We start from the raw sequence: 7,071 nt of genomic DNA, 5'->3' as shown, positions 1-7,071 counted from the left end.
AGACCAATTGTAGCTCTGGCTATCCTGAAACTCACTATGTAGACCAAGATGTCCTCAAACTCACAGAGATTTGCCTGGGTGCTGGAATTAAGAGTGTATGCCACCACACTAAAGATGCAAGATTTCTTAAAGGGAATATGAAGAGGAAAACAGGGAAGACCTACAATATTATTAGAAAGTTCTTACCCAGGGCCTTTTTAAATGAGAAGAGTGGTTGATATGGTCTTAACATATACCCAGCACTCACGTGTTAGAAATTTGAATCCCATTGCAACCATGGGGAGTGATGGCACCTTTAAGATGTGAGAAGGTTATAAGGTTTCTGTCCTTATAGGTGGGTTAAATTTGTTCTTGGAAGAGTGTGTCAGTTGCCACAGAAGTGGACTCTTGATTTAAAAAAAAAAAAAAAGGTGAGATCAAGGCTGAGATATAGTGGTAAAAAACAGTAAGTGTTTTCCATTTACAAGGCTCTAGATTCAATAACTAGCATTAGAAAGAAGAAGAAGGAGAAAGAGAAGGAGAAGGAGAGAGAGAAGGAGAGATAGAGGGAGAGAGAGAGGGAGAAGGGAAGAAGAGGAGGGGGAGGAGGAGGAAGAGGAAGAGGAGGAGGAAGAAGAGGGAGAAGGAGAAGGAGAAGGAGAAGGAGAAGGAGAAGGAGAACAAGAAGAACAAGAAGAAGAACAAGAAGAAGAACAAGAAGAAGAAGGAGAAAAAACTAGTCCTCTTCCTGCTCATCTTTTCACCTTTCACCATGTGAGGACTGTGGTGGTTTGAACAGTTTGGCCCACATAGATTCATGTGTTTGAATGCTTGGCCATAGGGAGTGGTAAAATTAGGAGGTGTGACCTTGTTAAAGGAAGTGTATCACTGTGGAAGTGGGACTTTGAGGTCTTAAATGCTCAAGCTACACTCAGTGTGAAACACATCCTGTCTCCTCCTTGCTGCCTGAGGATCAAGATGTAGAACTCTTAGCTCCTACTCCAACACCATATCTGTTTAGATGCTGCCATGCTTTTCACCATGATAATAATTGACTAAACCACTGGAACTATAAGCCAGCCTCAATTAATTGTTTTCTTTCATAAGAATTGTCTTGGTCCTGGTGTCTCTTTACAGCAATGGAAACCCTAACTAAGACAAGGACATAGTAGAAAACTTTTGTCAGAGTGCCTGGTACTGGACTTCCATGCTGTGAAAAGTTGTGTGTGTGTGTGTGTGTGTGTGTGTGTGTGTGTGTGTGCGTTACTAGGGGTTGAACCTAGCATACAAGACATGCTAGGCAAGTGCTATGCCAACTATATCCTCAGACTTCTTTTTACCTTTTATTTTAAGATAGTCTCATTAGTTGACAGACTAGCCTTGGATTCATCTGTGGTCCAGGCAGACTTTGAATTTGTGATCTTCCCTTCAAATTGTCATGTGACTGAGATTACAGACTGCTACCACCAGACGCATCTATTTCTAAAAATTAACTAATATGTAATATTCTGTAATATACATAGCAAGTTGAATAAGAGAGTGGTGAAACAAGACTAGTAAATAGAGTGTTAGCCTTCAATGACATCTTCGGGTATTCTCTGGGAGTCAAAGTCATAATTAGTCTCCTTACATTTAAAGTCAACCAATTATATTCTAAGCAACTGTATTGGCCAGTATGGCTTCCATTACAACAACATGCAAAGGGTGTAGACTTTAGAGGAAGGAAGCTGAGCTGGTGTATGTGACTAAGATGTCACGTGTTGGTGATCAGGCAGGTGTGAGTAGAACTGAATGTTAGAGAAACAGATGTTTAGAGAAACCAATGAAACTAGGAAAAGGAACCATTCTGAGAGAACCACCAAGGCAAGCAGCAACCTCATCAAGATCTTCCCATGAAATGATATTCATCACCCTGAAGGTCCACTCTTATGTAGTCCCACAAACTTAAAACTAATTTTGTCAGGATCCTGTCAATGAACCTGTCACACTAAACAAGCTAAGTCAATTAATATCCAAGACTGGAAAATGTTATATTTTCTCACAATGAGAAAGGGAGATCAATATCAATATCAAAGGGAGGGGGAAGGGAGTGCTAAACTCCATTTAATCACTCTTTTATGACCCTGTACAAAGAATTTCACAGATGGTTAGTTAGAATGTACTTAAAAACAAGTAATTGGGAAAAGCTAATTCAGTTTTAGTTAAATAATAATAAAAAGATTAGATTGACTTATATAACTCAAAAGATTGTTGTAGGGAGGCAAGACTTGATCCAACATCACCAAGAATTAAACTGCAATCCATCTATTGCCTCTATTTCTCCATTGCATTGGCACCCTCCTACTTTTTTGCCTGCAATTCAATAAGATAAGAAAGGCTTCTGCCTAATTACTAAATAAAAGTCCTAAACTTGAGTTTGATTGAACAACTTAAGTATCCACTGTTCCTAGTGTCATTTCTGTTGCTGTGATGAAATGCCCTGACAATAGAGAGTTTGTTCTAGCTCACAGTTCCATATTACAGTTCATGACTGTGGAGAATCCAAGGCTACAGAAACTTGAAACAGTCATATCCTATCCAGTCAAGAATAGACAGAAGAGTACATTGAGCTCCAAAGAGACATCGCCGGGGCAAGCAAGACCACTGGACAACTCTAGCTCGCAGAGGAAAATGGGCAAAGGAGATCGATCCTAAGAAGCTGAGAGGCAAAATGTCCTCATATGCGTTCTTTGGGCAAACCTGCTGGGAGGAGCACAGGAAGGATCCGGATGCTTCTGTCAACTTCTCAGAGTTCTCCAAGAAGTGGTCAGAGAGGTGGAAAACCATGTCTGCTAAAGAAAAGGGGAAATTTGAAGATATGGCAATGGCTGACAAGGCTCATTATGAAAGAGAAATGAAAACCTACATCCTCCCCAAAGGGGAGACCAAAAAGAAGTTCAAGGACCCCAGTGCACCCAAGAGGCCTCCTTCAGCCTTCTACCTGTTCTGTTCTGAGTACCACCCTAAAAGCAAAGGTGAGCATCCTGGCTTATCCATTAGTGATGTTGCAAAGAAACTAGGAGAGATGTGGAACAATGCTGCAGCAGATGACAAGCAGATGACAAGAAGAAGGCTGCTAAGCTGAAGGAGAAGTGCAAGAAGGATATTGCTGCCTACAGAGCTAAAGGAAAACCTGATGTAGCGAAAAAGGTGGTGGTCAAGGCTGAAAAGAGCTAGAAAAAGATGGAAGAGGAAGATGATGAGGAGGATGAAGAGGAGGATGAAGATAAATAAGTTGGTTTTAATGCAGTTTTTTTTCTTCTCTATAAATCATTTAACCTCCCTGTGCACAACTCACTCCTTTTAAAGAAAAAAATTGAAATGTAAGGCTGTGTAAGATTTGTTTTTAAACTGTACAGTGTCAAAACATAGGTACAAGGTAATGACCTGTGTTCTGCTCAAGACAACCTTTTCTGGAGATCTCCAGATAGCTCATCCAGATAGCTCAGATCTCGAAAACCAAGGCCCAGTCTTTTATTTACATATCAATTCAGGTATTTACTTCAGGTTCCCTTTTGATTATCCCATGAACCAGCATTCCATGACCCTAGTCCTTTGATTCTTAGAAAAAGACAGCAAGCACTTTAAAAAAAAAAAAAAAAAACATAGCAAATTAATTCAGAGATCTGCCTGCCTTTGTAAACTAGCTGGGTGGGATCCCATCCTGAGATTGCCATTCCCATCATGACTGGTCCCAAACTAACTCTGTTCCAGGCTGACACTGAACTCAGGAATCTGCTTGCCTTTGTATTTTTCTGACAAGCTGGCTCATAGTGCAGTTGTTCGTGTTCTGTTAAGTCTATGAAGCTCCTCATATAATTCATTTTATATTCTTATATTTTGCATAGTTAAGAAACTATATATTTTTGAACTTATGTTTTCAGAATTCTTTCCCATAGCCTTAAAGGCTGTCCTGAAGGTCACAACATTCTACCATTTTACTGAAACATTAGACACAACCTCACCTCCCAGGCTCCTGTTGTCTTTGATTATCATAGAGTCAATAACCTTGGCAGAAAGCACATTCTCCTAATAACCTTAGCAGGGAGAATATTTCCCAAAGGAGGAACATGAAGTAAAATATATAATTTTTTTATACAAATAAACAAGCCTCATGTCCAGCAACCATCAACTCTTACAGAGGCCCATGCCCTGCTTGCTCTGCTCCAGAGGTGGAAAACCATGTCATGCCATCCTTTCCAAGCCATGCAGGACTCAGCACTCAGTCAGGGGACTAGATAACTTTTTTATGTGCTCCTGTGTTGTTTTTTTTTTTTCTGTTACTATATATATATTTATTTTATAAAATAATGGGTTAATTATAACATTTTCATACATAGATTTTATATTTTAATCATATTCACATTCAAATAAGGTTAAGTGAGCATGCAACAGATAACTGACACCTCCATGTTTACTGTAGCACTTTTTATAATAGACAGGTTAAAGGTCAGCCTGGTGTTCATCAACAGATGAATAAATAAGAAAACATTGAGCATAATTTTTCAGCCATATAAAGGAATGAAATTATATTATTTGTAGGAAAATGAATAGAACTGGTAATCCTCATGAAAATTGAAGTACTTCTCCTTCCTTATATGTATCTTTAAAGCATTATTTCTATTTAATGCAGATTTTGTATATGAGTGAAAGTGTGATGCTTGTCTTCCTGACTGGTTACAAGCTGTATGTTGACTTAGAATCTTTCAGGAATATATCCTGGTGTGGTGTAGCTGAATCATATGGTAGTTCTAGCTTTAGTTTTCTAAGAAACATTCACACTGACTCCATCATGGCTACTCTAATTTTCTTCATGCAATATATCTTTAATATATTCTTTCCCCACCTTTGACATGTCCCCATCCTCTTTACCTCCCTACCTGCAACTTCAGGTTCTTTCTCTCTCTTAAAAAAAAAAAACAAAACCCTAAAAATACAACAACTACAGCACAAACAAAACAAAAACAAAAAAATGGAGTCTATTTTGTGTTGACTAACTATTCCTGAGCATTTATTAGGCCGGCCATGGAGTGTGGTTGGCATGCTCATCAAAGAAAGCTGATTTTCTACATGAAGACATCCAGTCAGACCAGCATAATTTGTTGAAGATGCTTTCCTTTTTCCATTGTATGGTTTTGGCTTCTACGTCAAAAATCAAGTGTCCATAGGTGCATGGGTTTATTTCAGGGTCTTCTGTTCAATCCCATTGATCAATCTGTCTGTTTCTATACCAGTACCATGCAGATTTTATTACTATTGCTTTGTAGTACAGCTTGAAGTCAGGGATGTTGATACATCCAGAAGATGTTTTATTGTACAAGATTATTTTAGCTATTCTGGGTTTTTCATTTTTTTTCATGTGAAGTTGAGAATTGTTTTCTTAAGGTCTATAAAGAATTTTGTTGGAATTTTTATGAGAATTCATTGAATCTGTAGATTGCTTTGGGGTGGCCATTTTCGCTATATTAATCCTACCAATCTGTGTGTCTGGAAGATCTTTCCATCATCAGATATATTCAATTTCTTTCTTCAGAGACTTGAAATTCTTGTCATATAGGTATTTCATTTGTTTGGTTAGAGTTACACTAAGATATTTTACATTATTTGTGGCTATTGTAAAGGGTGTTATTTCCCTGATTTCTTGCTCATCCTGTTTATCATTTGTATAATGGAGGGTTACTGGTTTTTCTAAGTTAATTTTGTATCCAGCTACTTTGCTGGTGGGTGCGCAAACTTGTACAACTATTCTGAAAATTAATTTGGCAGTTTTGCAAAAAAAAAAAAAATGGGAATAGTTCTACCTCAAGACCCAGCTATACCACTCCTGGGCATATACCCAAAAGATGCTCCACCACACCACAGAGACACTTGCTCCACTATGTTCATAGCAGTAGTGACTTGCCCTGACTCTGTTGGCTGCCTGTGGATTCTGTCCCCTAATGGGGCTGCCTTGGCTGGACTCAGTGGGAGAGGATATATCTAGTCCTGCAATGACTTTAGGTATCAGGGTGGGTAGGTATCCAGGAGGGAACCTCACCTTTCTCAGAGATGAAGGGGAGGGAGGGATGGGGAGAGGCCGAATGAGGGGGGAGACTGGAAGGAGGGGGCCTGTAAAGTGAATAAATAAAATAATTAAGAAAAGAAAAAAAGAAAAAAGAAAAGCCTGATTTCCCCTCTCCCATTAGCTCCCAGTGGCAAACAGCTTCTTGTAGGGGTGAGGCTTTGAATTCACTTTTCATCCTTTGTGCTGGGATTTTTGTCTGGCTTGAATTTATGAAGGTCTTGTGCATGAAGTCACATTCTCTATGAGTTTATTTCTGTATCAGCCCTGTTGTGTCTGGAAGATGCTGTTTCTTGGAGTCATCCACCATCTCTGGCTCTGAAATTTTCCACCTCCACTTCTGCATAAATTCCTGAGCCTTGAGGGGAGAGGTGTGATAAAGCTTTCCCATTAAGGGCTGAGTCACTCTTTACACATTGTTCAGTTGTAGGCTCCTGTGTTAAATCCTATCTACTGCAAGAAGCTTCTCTGATAAGTGTTGAGCAATACAATTATCTATTGGCATAGTAATATGTTATAAGAGGTCATTTAATTTTTATATTCCTTTAGCAGAATAAGAATAGCAGGTTGTCCTCTGGGTCCATGACTTATCTAGCTTCAGGTTCCTGGCCTTACAGTGCCAGATATGAGTTCCATCTCATGAAGTAAACCTTAAATCCAATAAAAAAAAATGTTAGTTACTATCTTAGTTACTGTTCTATTATTGTAAAGAGACACTATAAACAAGATAACTTATAAAAGAAAGCATTTAATTGGGTTCTTAGCAGTTTCAGAGGATTAGTCCATGAACATCATGGTGAGGAACATGACAGCAGGCAGGCACTAGAACAATAACTCAGAACTCAAACTGATCCACAAGTTCACAAGTTTCAGGGAGATAGAGCAAGAATGGGAGAGGGAGAGGGGGAGGGGGCAGAGGGAGGGGGAGAGGGAGGGGAGAGGAGGAGAGGGGAAGGGGAGGGGGAGGGAGGGGGAGGAGAGGGGGACAGGGA

The 7,071-nt window shown here is 39.4% G+C and overlaps 1 pseudogene; it reads left to right on the top strand.

Moving 5' to 3' along the window:
• The first annotated feature begins 2,689 nt into the window (after nt 1–2,689).
• LOC114626015 lies at nt 2,690–3,103 on the top strand (annotated as a pseudogene).
• The last annotated feature ends 3,968 nt before the right edge of the window (nt 3,104–7,071 follow it).

This window comes from Grammomys surdaster, unplaced genomic scaffold, assembly GCF_004785775.1.
Source record: "Grammomys surdaster isolate TR1022 unplaced genomic scaffold, NIH_TR_1.0 225, whole genome shotgun sequence".
Taxonomy (NCBI): domain Eukaryota; kingdom Metazoa; phylum Chordata; class Mammalia; order Rodentia; family Muridae; genus Grammomys; species Grammomys surdaster.
Note: the sequence above shows the minus strand (reverse complement) of the source record. Positions and strands in the feature narration are given on the sequence as shown.